This window comes from Sus scrofa, chromosome 14 (assembly GCF_000003025.6).
Source record: "Sus scrofa isolate TJ Tabasco breed Duroc chromosome 14, Sscrofa11.1, whole genome shotgun sequence".
NCBI classification, from domain to species: Eukaryota; Metazoa; Chordata; class Mammalia; order Artiodactyla; family Suidae; genus Sus; species Sus scrofa.
Window position 1 is genome coordinate 99,887,983 of NC_010456.5, and position 23,862 is coordinate 99,911,844.

The following is a 23,862-nucleotide window of genomic DNA, read 5'->3' on the forward strand; positions in this document are numbered from 1 at the left end:
TATGTAATTATCGGAATCAAGATATTTTAAAGTTATTATATTTATCATAGAAAGTTTTTGTTTGTGTCTTAATGATTCTTAGGACAGTTAATAGCAGTTTCCTCCACTTGGAACTGAATTTTGCTTTGTTTTTGTTAGTTGGATGGAGATGTGGTTAGTTTGTTTTGCAGCCAAAGTCAATTAATGCACTGGGTCTTTGAAGAGGAAGGGATTCCTGAGATTATGAATTCTAGAATTTCACTGTGAGTCTCTTCACTTGGACAGTTTGGCAAAATGCAGATTCCCAAGGCCCAGCCTTAGGGGCTCCCATTTAACTGCTCTAAGTTTTGGCCAAAAATTTGCATTTTGAATAAACATCTGAGATGATTTGGATGTAGGTAGTTTGGGACCACACTTTGACAAATGCTGCCATAGTCAGTGATAATTTTAGATGTATTTTTGTAAAAATCTCTACTGCCCCAGTCCCAAAAGCCTATTGGTCACCTAACCATTAAACAAACTGGGAAATATCAAGAAATCAAGGCAAGGAAGCCTCATGACAAATTCAGAATAAAATGTCTTTGGGAAAAAAAAAATCTGAAATCTGGGGATAATAAGACATAGTAAAACCTGAGTCTATTCACTGCTCATTTGATTCACTTTACAGTGATTGAGAAAGAGCAGAACTTACCTGTACCCATATGTTCAAAGCAGTGCTATTCACAGTAGCCAAGACATGGAAACAAATGTCCATTGACGGGTGAATGGATTAAAAAGATGTGGTACATGTACCCAATGGAATACTACTCAGCCATAAAAGAGAATGAAATAATGCCATTTGCAGCAACATGGATGCAACTAGAAATTGTCATAAATAAAGTAAGTAAAATAAAGTAAGTCAGAAAGAGAAAGACAAATACCATAGTGTATCACTAATATGTGGAATCTAAAATGTGGCACAAATGAACCTATCTACAGGACAGAAACAGACTCACATATGTGGAGAACACACTTGTGATTGTCAAGGGGGAGGGACAAGGAGTGGGATGGACTGGAACTAGGGTTAATAGATGCAAACTATTACATTTAGAATGCATAAACAACAAGGTCCTACTGCATAGCGCAGGGAACTATATCCGATCTTTTGTGTGGAACATGATGAAAGATAATATGAGTAAAAAAAAATGTGTATATATGTATGACTGGCTCACTTTGCTGTGCTGTAGAAATTGGCACAACATGGTAAATAAACTACAGTTTAATTAAAAAAAAGAGCAGAACTTCAGCAAATAGACAAAATTATATAGCAGTAAATATGTTAGTACAAGAGTTACTTGGTAACCTTGGTTCTTTTAAAAATATTTCATTGGAAAAGAAGGATCCTAATTATTATTTTGAAAAGTTAAATAGAATGGGTGGAGAAAGGAAAGGAAAGCGAGAATATGAAGCTGTATCGTTAAGTCATGAAAGCACTGAGAAAGACTAAAATTAGAAAGAATAAGATGGAATAAAGGCAAAAAAAAAAAAGGAAAATTAAAATTTCAACAGATTGGAAGGAATAGAAAGATGAATTGATAGCTTTGGTCTATAAAAAGCCCAAAAAGCCAAAAGATGCAACAGCAAAGTTCAAAGAACATATTGTTGTAAATCTACTTTTCATGCTTTTATGTTTTTAAACTTTGCACATAATTTTAAATAAGTATAAATATAAATGAGTGATAAGTAATTTTCTCATATTATCAGGATAGCACTAATCCACAATCTTACATTGCTACATAATCCTTTTCTCAAGTGCTGCTGCCAATTGTACATTTTTTATAGTTTATGCTACCAAGAAACACTTTCTAGAACTTAGATATTTATTTTAAATCTTCACTATTTTTTATGTAGCTTTACTACAGTGCTGACAGTATACCATTCACGTGATACTGTCTGTGGAAAGTCAGGATTGATCAAAATGTGGAATTGCTTGGGAAGCTGTTTAACCTTACAGTAGCCTCATTAGCAAAAGTTTTTAAGGCATAAATGAAAGAGTAAGCTCCCTAGGATTTGCTTGGGACCTTCATAAATGCCTTCCATATGATTTTTTAAATGGGAGAGGAGACGGGAGGGTTTGAGTAAGAATAACAAAGATATAAATTTATCAGCCAAAATAGAAGAATCAGTAGTTGAAACATTAATTCTCAATTCCTGTAAAAGCAGATTGATAGATGAAGCATAAAACAAGACCAGATGCTGTGGTTTCCAGGATACACTTGGCTTCCCATCCTTTATAACCTGGAGCATTTTTTGCTGTAAGTAGGTCATTTGCTTGCTCTCATTTACCTGATTCTAGGAAAATGCCCTTGAAAGTATTTGGAAAAATAATACTTTTTTTTAAGCTTGTGCATAACATTTTAAAAATTAAGATTGCATAAAACCTCCCCCACCCCCACTTCTCTGTTAGCCAGAATAACTTGTAACCTTGAAGCATAAGTGAAACTAAACTGGACAAGAAGAATTCAAGATCTTTTATTTTCTAAGGACAGAAATTTGTGTCCACAGCACTGCCATAGTACTCATCTCACAGAATTATAAGCGGGGTTAAATTTCTGTATTCTCCGATCAGATGTGAACTTCTCAAGTAAGGAGGATGCCTAGGACAGTGAAGGGTCTAACCAATGTTTTAATTGATTTTTACCCTCAATCTGACCTATCTAATTGGCTTTCCAAGCACCATTCTGATAGATCTAAAGTCACCAGGGACAGAGTTCCTGTTTTGGCTCAGTGGAAACAAATCTGACTAGTATCCTTGAGGACACAGGTCCAATCCCTGGCCTTGCTCAGTGGGTTAAGGATCCAGCATTTCTGTGAGCTGTGGTGTAGGTCGCAGATGCGGCTCAGATCTGGCATTGCTGTGGCTGTGGCATAGGCTGATGGCTACAGCTCAGATTTGATTCCTACCCTGGGAACCTCCATATGCTGCAGGTACCACCTTAAAAAAAGACAAAAATAAAGTCACCAGGGAGGGGAAAAGAGGAAGTACAGGCAAATGATCCAAAGATAAGGATATGTGTAATCACGCCGTTTTACTGACCATGATTATATGATTGTCCTGTCGTGACAGCTCCATTCCTGATGTGTCTACCAGAGACCAGTCCCATCAAGGTGAGTCTTGGTATCCATGGTTTTTTGTTTTTGTTTGTTTGTTTCTTTGTTTGTTTTTTGCGTTTTAGGGCTGCACCGTGTCATATGGAGTTCCTAGACTAGGGGTTGAATCAGAGCTGCAGCTATAGGCCTACATTACAGGTACAGCAACAGGATCTGAGTGGGTCTGCTGCCTATAGCACAGCTCATGGCAGTGCTGGATCCTTACCCCACTGATTGAGGCCAGGAATCGAACTCATATCTTCATAGATGCTAGTCGAGTTCGTTACTACTGAGCCACAACAGGAAATCCCCATAGGATTTAAGAACATGGACACCGCAGCCCAACAGACTTAGCTTTAGATGTGAGATCTGTTATGTACTAGCACTGTGACTTTGGGCAAGTTATTAAGCTCTCAAAGCCTCAAGTTCCTCATCTTTAATATAGGGTCAATGACAGTATGCACACTGTAGAGTTGCACTGAGAATTAAATAACACAGTGCAAGGAAAGTGCTGATCTCTATGCCTGTTACTTAGTAAGTGCTCAATAAACACGCCATTTTAATACCTCAGATAATATTTTCATTATACTGTTAAGTGATATTCTCTCATTTCCAGAAGTCTGAAAGGACAAAAATTCCTTCATATCTCCTTAGTGTTTGCATGAGGGCTTCGCTTTTCAGGTTGTCAACCATGGCAGCTTATCTGGAAATGTTTATCTTTTCTGCCTTGTGAAAAGGCCATGCCGCTGTCTCTTTAACCTCTTAGTGTCTCATATTTAGGTTTTTTTTTTGGTTTTGTTTTTGTTTTTTGTCTTTTTGCCATTTCTTGGGCCGCTCCTGCGGCATATGGAGGTTCCCAGGCTAGGGGTCCAATCGGAGCTGTAGCCACCGGCCTACTCCAGAGCCACAGCAACGCGGGATCTGATTCGCGTCTGCGACCTACACCACAGCTCATGGCAACGCCGGATCATTAACCCACTGAGCAAGGCCAGGGACCGAACCCGCAACCTCATGGTTCCTAGTCGGATTCGTTAACCACTGTGCCACTACGGGAACTCCATATTTAGTTTTAATACACACCTCTGGGTGATTCTTGATGATTAATTTTCTGTGAACCATTTGGGATAGTTACGTAAAACCTGTAAGATTCCATCCTTATGACACCCAGACAATTAAATTTAAAATATTGATCAATCTGTGAAAACAACTATCTGGTATTTCTCAGTTCACTGAAGACCATCATTAATATTTGGTGTTGTTCCCATCTATCTAATAATAGCTTATTATTGAGCTTACAGTTCTTGCTTTCATGGAGTTCTGAAGACTCAAACATCTTATGAAAATGCAAGTCTTCATAGAGCTATTGATTTTTTTAAGCTAGAGGTTTAGGCTATTTTTATTTTTATTTTTAATTTTTGGGGCAGCACTCGCAGCATATGGAAGTTCCCAGGCTAGGGGTCGAATCAGAGCTACAGCTGCTGGCCTGCACCACAGCCACAGCAATGCTGGATCCAAGCTGCGTCTGCGACCTACACAGCTCACAGCAATGCTGGATCTTTAACCCACTGAGTGAGGCCAGGGATCGAACCTGCATCCTCATGGATCCTAGTCGGGTTTGTTAACCACTGAGCCACAAAGTGAACTTCTGGTATAGGCTGTTTTTTAATCCCCAGTCATTGTTTGTTTAGGGAAACTTCCTTACTTAGATTGCTGAGTGAGTTTTGCATAGAAGAAATTAGTTCCGTGGATGAAAGTGAGACGTTGAACCACGTTTGAGATTTTAGAGGTCAACTCTTTGCATGTCTTATCATTTATCTACAAACTAGAGCCTTTTTATTACCCTTGAGAACTGTCATAACATCAGAGCTACTATTCTTCATTTAAAATTTAATTCATTTGAGCATAACATGTTTTTAAGATTTTACCCTGTGCAACTCATATAAATACTCCTAAAGTTGAGCAAGTTTTATGAAGCAAAAGAAATGATATATCCTGTTTAAAGACTGAGTGCCTGGCTTCCAAATGTGAGGGCTGAACTTGCTAATTTTAGATCTTTAGGAATGAAATATCTACTAGACCTTCTTCTTTCATCCTAGAGACACTCAACAGCAGTGCAGTAGCAAGCTAATATTAAATTTGCCCTCCCCACCTGTTTATTGTCAGTGTTGCTGGAACCAGAAGAACAAAATAAAGGGATAAGGAAAAAAAAAAAAAAGCAAAGCCTGTAACTTGAGTTAGAGATGTATAGGCAACAAATCAAATATACGAAGTTGGCAGTGCTAAGTCTCATTTAACTTTAAAATAGTATACCTGGTAGAGTTTCACAAACCTTTCTCCTTTCTAGCCTGCTGCCTATTAAATTTAAATGCCAGAACCATTCTGACAGCTTTGAAAGCCCAAATAAGGCCTAGAGTCAGAGCCATGCCCTACACCCATTTCTTTCTATCTTCTGAGTTGTCAAGTAAACAAGGGATCAGAAAAAGGGATAGTAAAGGAAAGAGACAAAGGGGTTGACTCCCCAACAGTGTTTTACTCCCCTGCAGTGTTTTTGCAAAAAGCCAAAGAGATGCTAATAATTCTTAACCAGCTGAAAGCAGCATTAGCATTCTGTCTAGAAATTCTTGAACCTCTGACTAGACAGTGTTCTTCCTTCCACACGCCAATCCGTTCATCATCCAATCCTAGTTTTGTTGGATAAACTGGCTTGCCATAGTTTATTGTCATGTTGTCCTCAGTTGAGAAAATCATAAGGATCTCCAGCACATGAACTCACATTCACAGGCCCAAAAAAGAAGACAACTAAAAAATCTCTGCAAGGGGACATTTCCACCTCACTCCATAGTAAGGTGGGGTCTCTGACACTCCATTTTAATGATCATCACCAAATTCTGTTTCTGAGCCCAACACAGTAAAGTGTTTCCAAGTTCAGAGTATCAAGTAGGTGAAGAACAAACACATCTTGTTTCAAAATATTTTTGAAGAATGCAAGATGTAGATTATTGAGTATGGTATTGGAGAAGTTCAAAATTATGACAGTGTCTGGTTAAGTAGCCTTTCTGAGTTTCCTCCTCTGAAATTAAAATAGTTCTGCCAACTTCATAATTCTGTGAGGCTGTGATTCATTCTGACCTGAGAGTGGGAGAAGTTTTGTTTAAATTTCTCTCCCTTTAGAATCCAACAAATGATTGCTAAATTTGAACCCTACGTTTAGGAGTATACTTAAACATATTCAGAAGTTACAAAGATTTTTAGGAAGATTTGTGTAGTAATCCCTCGTCAGTTACCATTTTGTCATAATTTTTTCACAATATGGTTTTCTATTTGTACACCTACATTTAAAAATCTGTGATCTCTATGTATGTATGGTATCTGTGGTTGAGCTTAGTTCCTTGTAACCAAAGAATTTAATAACAGTTATCCCTACCCTTATCTCCACTCCTACTCTGGTCTTAAGGTCAGATGGTGAAGAGAGAGGAGGTCTGCTATTCTCCATCCTCTCTATATACGATGAGTGGAGAATAACAGTAGGAGGCCGGGCCTAGAAAAACCATGCCCTTCTTTTGTGGAAAGACCAAATGGTTAAGAATAACATTGCCAAGCTTGCAAAAATGATACCAGTGAGAAAGCAGCAAATATCGGTACGGTAAGGACTGTATCAAGAACTTTGAAAAAAGAAGTGTGATTAATATAAACTCCATCTTCCACAAAAGACCATGGCCTTCAGAATACAAGCTCATGAACAACTGAGGGAAAAGATTCTTTTCTGCTTTCTAACCAATTTTATTGTTCCATTCTCTTGTAAATTCCCTATCCTTGAACTTACCAGTGAAGGTTTTATCTACATGGCACTTTTCTGGAACATAACCATCACCACCCCCAGTTGGTGAGAGATTCCTCTGCAAATACTGAAAATAGTCGCATTGAGTCTCATGAATCATGTTTTAATTGAGAGTTAGCCAAAGAGGAAAAGTGGAGAGATAAGGACATAGATTTATATATACCTGTGTTTTCATTTGTACTTTTATTAAGGGAAAAAAATATCTTACCTCCTTTTTTTTTTTTTTTTTTTTTTTAAGAGGAAGGAATTCTCTAGGAAGCAAATTCAGGAGTAAGAAACCCCACACCTATTCTGCATAGTCCAATTTATTGTTAATTTCATTATCTATTGATATACTGGGAAGGATGTTAGTTTGGGACTTCTCTCTCTCACAGAAGTAGCAAATCAACATTAACACAGGTAAGACATTTTATCTTGATAAAGTCACCTATTCCAATGTTATGGAAATAGTTAGAGAAGATCTAGACATATATCTAGAAAGGTATAATTTCAAGGAATCACACTCTCTCAGGATTGAAAGGAATATTAATTTCATTGAATCTTCAGCCAAAGGCAGTGTGGAATTGTAGAAAGAGTATGTGCTATGCAATTATAGGACTTTGATTAAATCACAGCTTTGCCACTTAGTAGCTATGTGTTCAGGGTAATTTATTTAACTTGGTTTCTTCACCTATAAAATAGAGATAGTGGCTACATTATAGAGTTGGTAGAAGAATTGAAGATAATGTATGTAAAGGACCTGGAAGAGACATAATAAGCATTATTAAATGATTGTTGTTTTTGTTCTGATCATAAATGTCCCACCAACCAGTCATTGTGCTTATTTGAACATTCCCAGTGACATGGAATTCACTAACTATTCAGGTAGCCCATTCTTATGTTTGGAGAATTCTTTAGCATTAGTTCCTCTTTTTACTGAGCCTAAATTGTTTCCCCTACAAATTTTACCTGTGGTTCTCATTTTTGCCAGCAGGGCTGCACACATTAAGTGTGTAAATCAATTAAGCATCTAATCTAGAATGGAATATATGCTTCAAGAGTGGTGTGACCTGTGTGGATATTAGAGATTTATCAACACAATTTAAAATCCAACTAGCTTCCTTTTCCTAAAACCCACCTATTTTTTCTTTTCTTTTTTTATTGCCACAACTGGGGCATGTGGAAGTTCCCAGGATAGGGGTCGAATTGGAGCTGCAGCTGCCGTCACAGCTACAGCCACAACCACAACACCACCAGATCCGAGCCACATCTGCAACCTACACCACAGCTCATGGCAATTCCAGATCCTTAACCCACTGAGCAAAGCCAGGGATCGAACCCATATCCTCATGGATACTTGTCGGAAAACCCACCCTTTTGATACCTATTGAATTTGCTGTGAATTCAAGCATGTTCGTCTTCTGTACTAGGGCTGTCATCAAAGCTTGAGTCCTGTGTGTTGTACCTGTTACAATTTTGAGGGAGAGACTTAAGTGCAGAAACTTCCAATTAAATTTTTATCATGTTAATTAATAAACTGGTACAATTCCATTTGAACCATGCAAATATAATTTAAGTATTTAATCGTATATAATGTGGCATGCCTGTGAGGTTACGAAGCTGACAAATGGATAAGACCCTAGTGCATTTTATTTCACAAATACCGATGTAGTCTTTAATATGTGCCAGGCACTATTCTAAGTGGTTTTCATATATTAACTCTTAATTCTCACTTATAATTACCCTATGTGGTAAGTATAATTATTATCTTCGGGTAAAGAAACTGAGACACAGAGAGATCAAGTAACTTATCCAGGTCAGATAGCTAGTAAGTGGCAGAGGTAGGGTTTGAACCAGGATGTCTAGTTCTTGAACCTGTGTTCATACTTACTATGCTGTGTTACCAAATTTGTCAAAATTTTTAAAAATTCTGTTACATGGACTGTTAGGGCTCCTTAAAAGCAAGAAAAACATGATGAATTAACACTGCAGGACTCACAACCACTAAACTTTATAGCACTATTAGAGTATACCTTTTGAATGCTGTGGATTTGATTTATGAGAATACAAAAACATTGATTAGAAACAATATCTAGTACCATTCTAAGCAGGACCAGGCATCTAATAACTCATTTTAAATCTCAACTATATAGTTGAGAAGCAATTGATAAATGCCTCTGAATTTTATTCTTCTCATATGTACTTACTCTGATTTTAAAAAAACTGCTTTTAGATGTTAAGATGTAGCAATACATCATGTTATAGTTTTATTTTTTAATTAACATACAGTAAAATTGAGTGTGTGTACATGCATGTGTGTATTCTTCTATGAATTTAATACAATAAACTCACATAACCACCGCTGCAAGGCATAAAATAGTTCCATTATCCTAAGAAACTCCCTTGTGTTACCCCTTTGTAGTTACCTCCTCAACTCCTGGCAGTCAGGAAGATTAGTTCTGAAGTCTAATCTTTGTATTTTATCTTTATGAGAATCTCATATGTAAATTGATACACAGTATATAACTTTTTGAGACTGGCTTTTTACTCACATGCCTTTGAGATTCATCTGAGATGTTGCCTTTGTCAGTAGTTAATTCATTTTTATTGTTGAGTAGTACTACATTGTAGAGACACCACAGTTTTCCATTCATTCATTGAAGGACATTTAAATTGTTTCCAGTTTTTGGTAGATGTGAATAGAGCTGCTATAAACATTTGTGTGTAGGTTTTGGTGTGAACAGAAGTTTTTATATTCCTAGAGTAAATACCCAGGGGTGGAATTGCTAGGTCATATGGTAAGAATATATTTAACTTTATAACTTTATAAGAGATTGTCAAACTGTTTTCCACAATGGCTATACCATTTTGGATTTCCATGAGAATGTATGAGCATTCCATTTGTTCTGTGTTCTCACTAGAAGTTGATGTTATCATATTGTTATTTGATATTTCTTCAAACTTGTATTGGCCGGCGGCTACAGCTCTAATTCGACTTCTAGCCTGGGAACCTCCATATGCCGTGAGTACAGCCCTAAAAAGACCAAAAAGAAAAAAAAAAAGTGACCTTAACCTGCTACACCACCAGGGAATTCCACCATGTTAATTTTAGAATCAGCTTGTCTCTATCTACAAAAATTCTTCTGGGAGAGTTAATGAAACTGAGTTAAATCTATACATCAGATTGGGAAGTTGAGTCTTCCTGTCCCTAAACACAGTATGTCTTTCCATTTATTTAGGTTGTTTTTAATTTCTTTCATTTGTATTTGGTAGTTTTTAGCATATAGGTACTGTTCTATCAATATTTTGTTAAAATTGTTAAAGGTATTCCTAGGTATTTCAATATTTTTGGAGCTATCATGAATGGTATTGCTTTTAAAATATCAGCTTTAGTTGTTCATTGCTGGTATATAGATATAAGATTATTTTTGTGTTTTTACCTTATATGATCTTACTTAATTAGTAATCTTACTTAATTCAGTTCTAGGAGTTTTGGGTATGTTTTTTCACTTCTTTTGGTGTCAGTTATGTCATCTGCAAATAGGAACATTTTAATTTCTTCCTTTCCAATCTGTATGCCTTTATCTCTTATTCCTGCCTTATATTGACTAAGAATTCTAGTATAATGTCAGATCACAACAGTGAGAGAGGACCTCTTTGTTTCTGATCTTAGGGAGAAAACATTTAGTCATTCACTTAATGTTATTAAGTGTGATATTAGATGTTGGATTTTTATACATGCAGTTGGCTTTTTGTAGTAATTTCTGTCTTAGCTGAGAATTTTTTTTTCTCTTGGATGTATGTTGAAGTTTTTCAAATGCTATTTCTGAATCAGTTGATATGATTATGTAATTTTTCTCCTTTAGTCTATTAATATAGTAGATTACATTGACTGATTTTTCAAATATTGAAGCAGTCTTGCTTTCTCAGGATAAGCCACACTTGGTCGTGTATAATTTAAGAAAATATGGGGCTCAGTTTGCTAAGATTTTGTTTGATTTTTGCATCAGTGTTAATGAAAGCTATTAACCTATAGTTTTTTGTTTTTTAATCTCATACTATCTTTGTCTGGCTTTGGTATCAGAATAATGCTGGTTTTATAAAAATGAGTTGGGAAGTCTTTCATCCTTTTCTGTTTTTTAGAAGAGTTTGTGTAGAGTCATTTCATCTTTAAGTGTTTAATAGAATCTTACATTTAGGTCAGGAAAAAAATTTTGAAGGCTTCTTAGCTATGAATTCAATTTCTTTATAGTTACAGGATTCTTCAGGTTATCCATTTTCTTTTTGATGAGTTTTGATATTTCATCTCAAAGAATTAGCCTGTGTCACCTTGGATGCCATATTTTATTTATGCATATAGAGTTGTTCATAGTATTCACTTATCCTCTTAATATCTGTAGGGTCTATAGTGAGATCCTTTTTTATTCCTGATATTTATAATTTGTGTTTTTGATTTTATTGATCTCAAAGAACTTTTATTTCATAGATTTTTCTGTATTAATTTTGTGTTCAATTCTATTTATTTCTGTTCTTAGCTTTTTAATTTCCTTCCTTCTGCTTCATTTGGCTTTATTTGCTTTTTTAAAAACTCTTTTAAAGATCAATGTTTTGAGGCCTTCTTTTTTCATATAACCATTTCATACTATAAATTTCCCTTTTCAATTTAGCTGAATCCCAGAGTTCCTATCATGGCTCAATGGAAGTGAACCCGCCTAGTGTCCATGAAGATGCGAGTTTGATCCTTGGCCTTGCTCAGTGAGTTAAGGATCCAGCATTGCTGTGAGCTGTGGTGTAGGTCACAGACGTGTCTCGATCTGGCATTGCTGTGGCTATGGCATAGGCCAGCAGCTGCAGCTCTGGTTTAACCCCTAGCCTGGGAACTTCCATATGCTATACCTACAGCCCTTGAAAAAAAAAAAAATTAGCTGAGTCCCACAATTTTTGATATGTTTTACTTTCGTTTTCATTTTACTCAAAATGTTTTTACATTTCCCTTTTGACTTCTTCTTTGACCCAAGGGTTATTTAGAAATGTTTTGTTACAAATGTTTGGAGATGTTATTTTATGTTATTTAATTCTAATTTAATTCCATTATGATTAGAGAGCATACTTTTAATAATTTCAATTCTTTCACATTTTCCTTTTAGGCTGGTGTTATGATCTAGATATTGTCTGACTTGGTGAATGTGCCATGTACATTTAAAACAATATGTACTCTGCTATTGCTGAGTGGACTAATCTATAAACATTTGTTGGGTCCACTTGGGTTGATGGGTTTTTTTTGTTTCTTTTCTATCCTTGCAGATTTTCTGTTTCCAAATTCTGTCTATAGCTGAGAGAGGATTGTTGACGTTTCCGAAAGTAATTGTGGGTTTGTCTGTTTCTCCTTTCAGACCTATCCGTTTTTAATTCATGACTTTTGTGATATCCTCATTAATCTCTGATAATTTTCTCTTCTCTGAAATCTACTTTATTTAGATATTAATATAGCTACTCCCACTTTGTTTTTTCTTTTTTTTTTTTCCCCTTTTTCTTTTGGCTGCTCTGTGGCAAATGGAGTTCCCGGGGGGTGGGGATCAGATCCGAGCCCCAGTTTGTGACCTATGCCACAGCTGTAGCAACACCTTCTCCTTAACCCCTGTGCTGGCCAAGGATTGAGCCAGTTTCCCAGCACTCCCAAGACGACTCCCACTTTGTTTTAATTAGTGTTCACATGGCATATGTTCCTTCATCCTTTTATTTTTAACATACCTATATCAATATATTTGAATTTTTTTGTAGACAGTACATAACTGGGTCATATTCTTTGTATAGATTTGGGTTGTGTTCTTCGTATCCATTCTGCCGATAACCTGTGTGTTTAATTGGTATATTTAGACCATTTCCATTTAATGTAATCATTGATATATTTGGATATAGGTCTACCGTTCTTTTTTGTTTGTTTGTTTTTTGTCTTTTTGCTATTTCTTGGGCAGCTCCCGCGGCATATGGAGGTTCCCAGGCTAGGGGTCGAATCGGAGCTGTAGCCACCAGCCTACACCACAGCCACAGCAACACAGGATCTGAGCCGCGTCTGCAACCTACACCACAGCTCACGGCAACGCCGGATCGTTAACCCACTGAGCAAGGGCAGGGACCGAACCCGCAACCTCATGGTTCCTAGTCAAATTCGTTAACCACTGTGCCACGACGGGAACTCCAGGTCTACCGTTTTATTTGTTTTCTTTTTTTTTTCCTTTCATTTGTCTGTTTTCCTTTTCCTGCCTTCTTTTGAGGTAGTCAGCTTTATTTTTTTCCTTTTTATTTTTTTGTGGGATTTCAGTTCCAAACCCGGGCTGTGGTGGTGAAAGCACCAAATCCTAACCACTAGACCACCAGGGAACTCCCTGAGGTAGTTAAACATTTTTTAGTATAGTTGACCTCTGAACAACATAGAGGATAGGAGTGCTGGCCCTCATGCAGTTGACAAATCCAAATGTAACTTATAGTTGGCCCTCAGTATATACAGTTCCTCCATAACCTGTTCCTCTGTATCTGCAGTTCCACATTTGCAGATCATGTAGTACTACAGTATTTACCATTATAAAAATCTGCCTATGAGGGCAGTTAAACTCACGTTGTTCAGGCGTGAGTTGTATTCAATTTAATCTATTGTACGTTTGACTGCATGTCTTTGTAAAAGAAATGTAATGATTGCTCTTGTGATTGAAATACAAATATTTAATTATCCACAATTACCTTGGTATCAATATATATTTTTGGCTGCACCTACAGCATGAGGAAGTTCCAGGGCTAGGTATTGAACCCACTTCGCAGCAGTGACCCAAACCACAGTAGTGACAATGCTGGATCCTTAACTCACTGAGCCACTAAGGAACTCCAGAATCAATACATTTTACCACTTCAAGTAGATATAGGATTCTTTGCATCATTTAGATCCCTGTATGCTCTCTTTATGTTGTTGTTGTCTTATGTATTGCATTTGCATACATTGAAAACCCCAGTAGACAGTATTATTTTTGCTTTCAAATATGAAATATATTTTGAGGCTCAGGAACAGTCTATTATATTTACCTAGAGATTTATGATTTCTCTTCCTCATGTTCCAAGTTCCCTTCTGGTATGATTTCTCTTCTGTCTAAAGACCTTCCTTTAATAATTCTTTAGGGCAGGTCTGCTGACAGTGAATTCTCTTGTTTTCCTTCCCCGAGAATGTGTTTATTTGAACCTCATTCATGAAGCAGTTTTTGCTAGATTTAAAATTCTGGGTTGACAGGGTTGATTTTTTCCCCCTCGCACCTTAAGCTGTTGCACCTAATTCTACTCTCCATGGTTTCTGATAAGAAATCTGCAATCATTTAAAGTGTTGTTCCCTGTAAGTCATGGGTCACTTTTTTCTAGCTGCTTTCAAGATTTTTTTTTGTCTTCAATTTTTGGCAGTTTGATTGTGATGTATTTTAGGCATAGATTTCTTTGGATTTATCCTGTTCTGGGATTCACTGACCTTCTTTAATTTGTAAGTTTATGATTTTCAAATTTAGGAACTTTTCAGTTATTTTTAATTTTTAAAAAGTTTTTATATTTTTAAAAGAAAGATAGGTTTATGAAATAAATGCTGCTAGCATAGTGGGATAACTTCCTGGTGATCAGAAAGAATGGACCTCATTTTTTAAAAGTTTTTTTTTTTTTTTTACTGCATTGTGTTTTTTTCTCCTTTTCTTCTGGACCTCCATGCCATGTCCAGCGATGCAGGGCAACGGGAAATCCTGGAAGAGGGACAGTGTGGCAGAATAAATCACAGAAGACACCTATGTTTAGAAAAGTAACCATTCCGCAGAACAAAGGAGCCTAGGTTTTAGCCCACATGCCTTTTATTAGGGAAGGTGACGTAGGTTAATGAGCAAAATCAGGTGCAGTTAATGATAAAGCTGTCTCAGTGGTTGTGCTTTTGCATGTGCACCAAATTTGTTTACTGCATCATTCAGCAGTTTCAATGGTTTCCAACACCTCCAGTGATGAACATTAGATCTTTGGGTTTTGTCCCACTAGTGTCTGAGGTGCTGTTCATTTTTTTTTTTCTCACCTAGTGTTTTTTTCTCATTGTTCAGATTGAGTAATTTCTGTTATCTTCAAATTCACTGATTCTTTTCTCTCATCTCCATTCAGTGATTGAGCCCATCCAATGAGTTCACAGGCTAGGGTTGAATCAGAGCTACAGGTACTGACCCACACCACAGCCACTGCAGTGAAGGATCCCAGCCGCATCTGCGACCTACACCACAGTTCATGGCAACCCCGGAACCTTAACCCACTGAGCAAGGCCAGGGATTGAACCTGCAACCTCATGGTTCCTAGTCAAATTTGTTTCTGCTATGCCACAACGGGAATTCCCAATGAGTTCTTTATTTTAGTTCTAAAATTTTAGTTTAGTTCTTCATATCTTCCATTTTGTTGTATTTCTTTCAGGAGTATTTTCTTTTACTTCCTGGTATGCTCTTGTAATAACTGTTTTCAAGCCTTCATTAGCTAATTTTAGCATCTGTGCTATCTCAGCATTGTCCCCTGAATTGTCTTTTTCCATCAGAGCTTATATTTTCTTTCTTTCTTTTTTTTTTTTTTTTTTGTATGCTGAATGATTTTTACCTGCATCCCACACATTTAAAATCTTACAAAGACTCTGGGTTTTATTTAAATCCTATGGAGAATATTGATATTTTTTGTTTTAGCAGGTCATACAGCTGGTTGTAGTCATGCCACAAATTTTAACCAACCTTCTGTGGGTTGTAATTTCAATGTCAATTTTGTTTTCAAAATATTTGTGGTACTATTTAGATTTATCTCCTTTATGTGCCACACTCAGTGACCAGTCTGGGACATGTGCCGTGGTATATCTTTCAGTTCAGTCTCAAAAATATTTAGGATCAGATCCACCCTTGTGTAACTTGAGGATGAACCTAGGTGTTTACAGTCAACTGTGCTACTTTTCTGAGCTCCTTCCTCTCCATGATCTCTGGTACTTTCTAGTTTCCTAGACTTCTTTTAGCCCTACAGCCAGAAAGCTAGTGCTGTAGTGATCCTACTCTGCTGCATACTCTCTGGGACTGTGCTGTGTCCAGGGCCAATCAGTAAATGGAGCAGGGGAAAAAAAGCAACTGGCATTCTGCCCATTCTCCTGAGACCACAGCTTCTCTGTAGAGGAAGGTTTCCCTCTCTCAGAAAGGTTAGTACCTATGGGCCCTCACTGACATTGCTGCTGCTACACTGGCAGAATTTCCTGGGCCCTGGGGCACTAGAGAACAGAGATCTAAAGAAGGAAAAAAATGGAGGATTTCTCCTAATTTTTCTGAGCATTAGGAAATTCTTTTCCTGCCTTTTTTTTTTTTTTTTTGGTGTGTTTGTGGGTTTTTTTGTTTTGTTTTGTTTTGTTTTTGTTGGGGTTTTTTTTTTTTTTTTGAATTTTAGGGCTGCACCCGAGGCATATGGAGGTTCCCAGGCCAGAAGTCGAAATGGAACTGTAGCCATCGGCCTATGCCACAGCCCACAGCAAAGTGAGATGCGACCTGCATGTGTGACTTACACCACAGCTCACAGCAACACTGGATCCTTAACCTACTGAGTGAGGCCAGGAATTAAAACTGTGTTCTTATGGATGCTAGTCAGATTCGTTTCCATTAAGCCACAACAGGAACTCCGCTTTTCCTGCTCTTTAAGCCAGAACTAGAGGGCCTCTCCCAAAATCAGACTGATAGCTTTAGAGATCCAGTTAATTTTTTATCATTAATATATTTTTCGATCGTTTTGATGTGGCTATGTTTGGGATTAATATACTGCTTGATTGTTTGTTCCCTGGTCTCCTTGACTAAATTTGCTTAATATTTTACTGTAGATAATTACAAGGATTAGTGACCTAGGTCCTGTTTGGGCTAATTTTTATGTCTTTGAGACGCTTACTTCAAAGACATATGGTTAGAAGCCCAAAGTTCATTTCTTTCCCTTATGGCAAGGGAAAATATAAGAAATGAGAGTAGTGCTGAATAAATATATGCAGTTGAGTAGAAGGATGATAAAGGAGTTTGCTTATCTTTTAGAGATAGTAGTTTTAAATAAATTCATATAAGAAAAACAAAACTAATAATTCTTAACTATCAAAAATGAAAGATAAGTCCTCATAATTGGAGTGGAACTAGGCTAGAACTAGGCTGTTGTCTCAAGTGGGCTGAAGGGTCTAGCATAGATCAGTAAGCTTTGGTACCTAAGGCAATTTCATGGTGTGCTCTATTGCTATCCACCAGATGGATTCTTTCTTTTCTTTTTGTCCCCCACAAGTCTTTTCCGTCTCATCTGTTCCCTTTTCTTTTTCCCTTCTTCACAATTTTTTTTTCCATCTATGAACTTGATTAATCATTAGAGCAGTATTTAAAGAAGCAGCTGACCCTTGAGGGAATCGCCTTTACTTTATCTACCTATATCCCCATCCTTTCCTTGTATTCTTGCTCCATTCCCATTCCTGTTCTTCCTTTCCATATTGCCCTTCTCCCCAGCACCATGCTTTAGCTCTGGTACTGTTGGCCAGAAGACATAGCTTAACTCTGCTTCGGTCACTTGAAAATCACTTACTTATTCTAGAATAAGAATACTATAGTTTTTCAACCCACACTAAAGTTTTATTAAACCATTACTTTATTCCTGAGGTGGTAAGGATAATTTGTGAAATACAACCTCAGCTGTGATTTGGCCACTCCAACTTAGAGGCAGTTAAAAAGGAAATGTTAAAAATGATCATTTCAGTGACACTTGTTTGAAAGAAAAGCTAAAATAAAATTAGGAGTCCACATTCTGGGGAACTTTGGTTATTTATGCTGCATCTGAGGAAAAGGTACATTACTGTGTTTGTTTTATAATTAGAAAGGCCTTTTATTCCCCCTTCAGGGCACAGAATATTAACTAAGTCTGACATTTGCTCTGTTGCTTTTCCCTTTGGGAAACAAAAGATGAAAATAGTGATTAAGGTCTCTCCAGATAATATCCCACACCAAAGTATAGAAAAAAGTTTTATATAATAGGACATGGTAACAAAATGTAATATATGGATGATATTATTATCTAAGGATTATGTTGTATCCAACTGATAAGTTATAGTTGTATGTTTAACTAAACGATGTGTAGTCTTTTAGTTGTTGACTTTATAAGTACTTAGCTGAGTGTCAATCTGATATGCGGGGATAGGAGGGAACTGCTAGGCGTTGTGTGAAGTCCAAAGATCTACACAGGAATTTTTTTTTTCCTTTTTTGGCCACACCCATGGCATATGGAAGTTCTGAGCCACAGCTGCTACCTACACAATAGCTGCCACAATGCTGGACCCACTGTGCTGGGCCCACAAGAATTATTTTTTAACCTCCAAGAAACTTTAGTGGGAAGTAGGACTAGCTACACTAAAACAAAGACTGAGATATAGTTAGGAGTTGATAGGGCTTAAACTAGAGAGTCTAGGGATACTATACCTTCTGACAGCTGTGAATGAGGCTGGTTCTTGGGAAGCCCGTGCTAGTTTGCTCTTTGTATGGTTCAGGTGGGACTATCATCCTTCTAGTTTGTAGGATGTATTATTCAGGAAGCTGTCTAGTCCATGGAGGAGGTGACACTTCCTGAAACTGGCCCCCACAGAGAATCTTGAAAGGGTAGAAAAAGGATTGTGTGCATTTTTGCTCATGTCATAATGTTGGACACATGACTTAAGAATGTGGCAGGTCAATGTGATTGGACCATTTCATTACCATACTTTGACTCCAGAGTGACTCAGAGGTAAATGCATCTTGTTTAAACTCGTAACAGAAATATTGGTATGACATAAGATTACAACAATGAAAGACACAAAATGGCTGTTTACTGGGGACATCTTGAAAGACCAGGGGAATCCTTACTTTCTTACGGTCTCCCATTTTGCACTTGTGGATAGCTATTCATTGTTCATTTGGTATTTACTGAAAGCTTACCATGTGTCAAATAATACGTAAAGTGTCAGAGGTGGCAGCAGTGAGCACTTCTATAGAGGTTACTATATATATATTCTCACCCAATCCTCATAACACTGTGAGGTAGATACTATTATTATCCCCATTTTACAGATGAGGACACTGGGATACACAGAGATTAAGTAACTTGCCAAAGATCTTACACTGTTAAGTGGCAGAGCAATATTTGAAAGCAGACAGTCTGGCTCCAGAAATGGTGCTTTTAGCCTCCATGCTAAATAGCCTCTCAAGGAATTTATGATCTCATTATACACAGATAAGTACCTCCCCTTTCAGGGTAAGGCCATGGGGAATAGGTGTATAGGGAAGCAAAAAGTGACTCAGATTAAGTATTTCCTATAAACTAACACCACTTGTATCTGACTCAAGAAATGCTTAAGGCTGTGCTCCAGGGAGAAGAATGGAGTACCAAGAAAGTATTAAATGCAGCAAAAGTGTTGGATATATTAACCAATGGTTATTTAAAAGTTAACCCATTTAATTTTATATCCAGAACTACAACCCTGCATTTTCCTCTCACATGTACATCATGAGGATTAAGGATTAGAATCAATGATAACATTTCTTTTCCCTCTTTCTCTCTCCTTTGGTAGAGGTACTTGTATGAAGACTGCTTCACTATGGAGTTCCCGTCATGGCACGGTGGAAATAATCCAACCAAGAACCATGAGATTTCGGGATTGATCCCTGGCCTCGCTCAGAGGGTTAAGGATCCGGTGTTGCAGTGAGCTGTGGTATAGGTTGCAGATGTGGCTCAGATCCCACGTTGCTGTGGCACAGGCCGGCAGCTGTAGCTCCAATTAGACCTTTAGCCTGGAAACCTCCATATGCCATGGGTGTGGCCCTAAAAAGAAAAAAAAGAAAAGGCTGCTTCGCTATGGAGGTTTGGTCCTCTGTGGTCACGACTGGTGAACTAATGGGGATGGGTCTGCTAGGAGAGTACTTACAGAGTACTGGAAACTTAGGGGGAAAATTCCTGGGGGTTGAAAATTGCAGAAATGATAATAAAGCCTCAGATATTTCAGGAGAGGAATAATTTCAGTACCTGTGATACGGAAGCCGTATAGGGTCAAATTGTAGGAAAAACATGAGATATATTTACGTAAATCAGGCTGGTAGACCATTAGTGGTAATATGTAATCTATAAATATTCATTATTATTTGTATCACAGTGCTTATGCCAGGCTGTCCATAGAAACATATTTGTGGAGACCTAGGAGAGAAAGTATAAACAAGCCAGTGATTTTTTAAAAATAATTCAATGAATTTTACTGTATTTATTGTTTTACAGCCATCATCACAACCTAATTTTAGAACATTTTCATCCCAAACCCCCAGTCCCAGTGGTCTTCTTAAGACCTTACATATACCCTTTAATGACCCTGTACATTTCTAAGTGTTATCAACAAAGTTTAGTAATAATAAAGTACTGGTTATCATCATTATTACTCTTATTATGTCCCCATTTTATGTTATCACTAATTTTATATTGGATTAGTGAGAAAATAAGATGTAATTTTCAAAATATTCAAATATTTAAGTAGATTTCTCTAAACTGAGAGGAATGAAATTCATACATATAGACAAGGAATTTAATCGTCATTTCTAAGTCTTACGGATTTTGCTTTCCCGCAGAAATGAACTCCTTTGATTTTATTATCGTAGAATGAGTTTCTTGTCAAGAGTCATTTTTGCTTACCTCATCTTTGAATATTTGTTAGACCACTAGTATTTCCTCTATCCATACTTCCTATGTAAGTACAAAAATACCTTACTTCCTCTTTCCAGGCAAGTAGAAACTTCAAAAAGATAATGAAGAAATTCTTTTCCTTCTAATTGATTCTTTGGCCCTTTTAATTTCTCCTCCACTCCCAGCAAGGGGTAGTCATTAAAATGCCTCAGACAACTGTGGAGTCGTCATGATCATAACTATGATATGATCACGTTACACACCCATTCAAAGTTCTCTGCTTCAGGGCCAAGGTTTGGGTGATGTCACATAGCCTATGGACTTCCTGCTTCCTGGACTGGTTTGGTTTCTCTGTTGTGAGCGTAGGAAATGAGAGAAAGACGAGCTCATTGTAATTCTGAGGATCATTTTTAATTAGAGTCTGATAAATCTTGAGATAGCTCCATATGGATAAATGTATCTAATTTATACCTTTTGACCTGGTGTATAATAGTCTATCATCCAAAAAGTCACATTTCATTTATACATATTGATGGATATTTAGGTTCTTCCTAACTTTTTGTTATTTCAAATAATATTGCCATGAAAATCCCTACATGTTTTCTTATGCACATATATGAAAGTTTTTCTAGTATACAGGGTTTTTAAATTTTTTGGTTGGCTTATCCCACAGACAATTTGGAAAAACTTTTCTTCCTTACACATTTTAGAATTAGAATTAAACTTTCCATCATGAGTTTAAGTAGCTACAAAGGAAGCAATTTCCTGTAATGTAAAAATTAACATTTAAAAATAGAATTCTTAAGTGTAGCCAATGGAATATAAATGCCATAGTGATTTGATATATCCACCATTATCCATCAAAACATTAACAACATGAACAAGCTCTTCTGTTACAGTGAGAAATTTTACATCACTTTTTCGTCTCTTTGCCCTTGAGTTTTCTTTCCATTTTTGCCACATATTTTTATCTGAATATAATATCCATTAAGTGTGAATATCTTTAATGATCACTCTATCGTATTTCTCTGTAACAACTTTTATACATAAATTTAAATTAAAATTATAAATTTAAATTAAATTCCTTTGACCATAATACTCCTAATTGTTAAAATTGTTCTCATTTATCATTGTTTTTAATTCATAATTGATCAATTAAATACTTTAAAGTGTTATAATTATTAAACACAGAAAAGAAATCAGTGCAGCTTAAAAAATTAGTTTTTATATCAAATGAATTTTACTTGTTTCCAGAAGGAGTCAGGTTCACATATTCAGTTTAATTCAAAGTGTTTGCTTTTATATTATGAACACTGAGGAACACTGTTCACATAAATATGTAACTGAAAGGAATTGTTTCAGTGATGTCACATTTTTATTGGAAAGCTTGCCAATTTATATGCCATACATCACTTAGTGATCTTATTTTTAATAATTTATCAGTGGACAATTTGAATAAGTCTTCCTTCAGTTTACTAGAAAACAAGTACTGTTGGAGTTCCTGTCATGGGGCAGCAGAAACGAATCTGGCTAGGAACCATGTGGTTTCGGGTTTGATCCCTGGCCCCTCTCAGTGGGTTAAGGATCCAGCGTTGCTGTGGTGGTGTAGATCTCAGACGCGGCTCGGATCTGGCATTGGAGAGGCTGTGGTGCAGGCCAGCAGCTGTAGCTCTGATTAAACCCCTAGCCTGTGAATCTCCATATGCATGGGTGCAGCCCTAAAAAGACAAAAGACAAAAAATAAGAAAATAAGAAAACAAGTACTGTTAAACAATCTAACTTACAAAAGGGTTTGTTACTCAGTCCATAGCATCATTTAGCTTCTTAACACCAATATCATTATTTCAGGCTGTCTCTCTAGATCCTTGCAGCTTTATACACTTTAGAGCAGTACCCCATTTTAGCATTCAGATAGAGGTGTGCCTTTGTCTTTTAAAGTGGGAGAAAGGGCCAGTGTGAAAGGGAAGGTTGGGACTAGGAACCACTGGTTCTCAGGTAGATCAGATTTAGGAGGGAGTATAGATAAAAGTTAAAGATCTGGAGTTGATCCCCTTAAAACTATCTGAGTGTCTCAGTTCTCTAGTTGGAAGACCACTGCTCTGAGGAATAGAAGTAGAATTACTACTGTTGGAGTCTCTCAAGCTCTATGACTATGTCACTGGACTCACATCACTGAGAACATGGATTTGTCTGTCAAGGACCTGGGAGAAGTCCCTCTGAAGGTCCCTATATGTGAGTCACAGGACTCTAATTTGGGGGAAATCCCAGGGTAACTATTTAAATAACTGGTGACTGATGAATAGTAGCCCACCAGGGTTCTATGAGACACTTCATTTCTTTTTGTAATTTGCTTTGTGAGGGTCTCTGGAAGTATTTTTATTCATGATTTTCTTTCTTTAAAGGGCATCCTTAGTCTACATTAACAGAGATGGTACAAAGACAGCATTGCAGTTGGTTTGCATTCTCTGCCCTGAAGCAGAAATGCCTTTAAGGCCTCCTTTACCCTCTGTTAATTGCAAAATAAACAGATGTCTAGAGGAAAAGGTTATTAGAAGTATTCTGGGTAGTTTGGAAGAACAAGAAATTGGGATTGCTTGACCTAGCTTCCAGTAGCAAACCCAGGCCAAGCAAAATACCAAGGGAAGTATACTACCAAAGTAGCTTACTCCTAGGGCAAAATTTTTCTGGTTTGCAAATTCCTGGGTGTAGTTGAAAAGGAGAGTGTATTTCAAAAACAGAATAATGTTCATTCTCAGGTAGGGACCAGTTTGATTCCACGTTAGAGATTAAGAAGACTTAATGTGCCAAATTCAATTCATAAGGAAAAGTAGACCTGTTCATAGGACAAATGCCTCAGCATTATAAAATAAACAGAATATGATCATTATACAACTACAGATGTGATAAATTCATTTGAGTAATAAAAATAAAATAAACGGAATATGAAATGCAGACAATCCTATTTTATACTTACAAGTTATTATAAAAACCACGGTAAAGACAATAATAAGATATAATATTTTATACTTAGGCAATAATAAAATATAATATTTTATACTTAGCAAGTCCACAACACATATATAATAAGACACATCTCAATTAAGGGTTCCTTTTGTACTTGTTTTAACAAGTGATATAGGAAAAGGGTGGTCTCATGATCTCAGCAGCCAGTGGTCTGGGGCTACACTCTGGGAGGCAACTAAGACAAAGGT

At 36.9% G+C, this 23,862-nt stretch overlaps 1 long non-coding RNA gene across 2 annotated transcripts; it reads left to right on the forward strand.

The window, feature by feature from the left end:
* On the forward strand, positions 820–19,677 carry LOC102162281. Of its 2 annotated transcripts, none has more exons than XR_002338607.1 (4): positions 820–858; positions 2,179–2,273; positions 3,086–3,126; positions 19,554–19,677. It is a non-coding gene; the product is annotated as an uncharacterized LOC102162281 (long non-coding RNA). The 2 variants fall into 2 exon arrangements; XR_002338608.1 differs by lacking the exon at positions 19,554–19,677 and adding an exon at positions 7,185–8,135.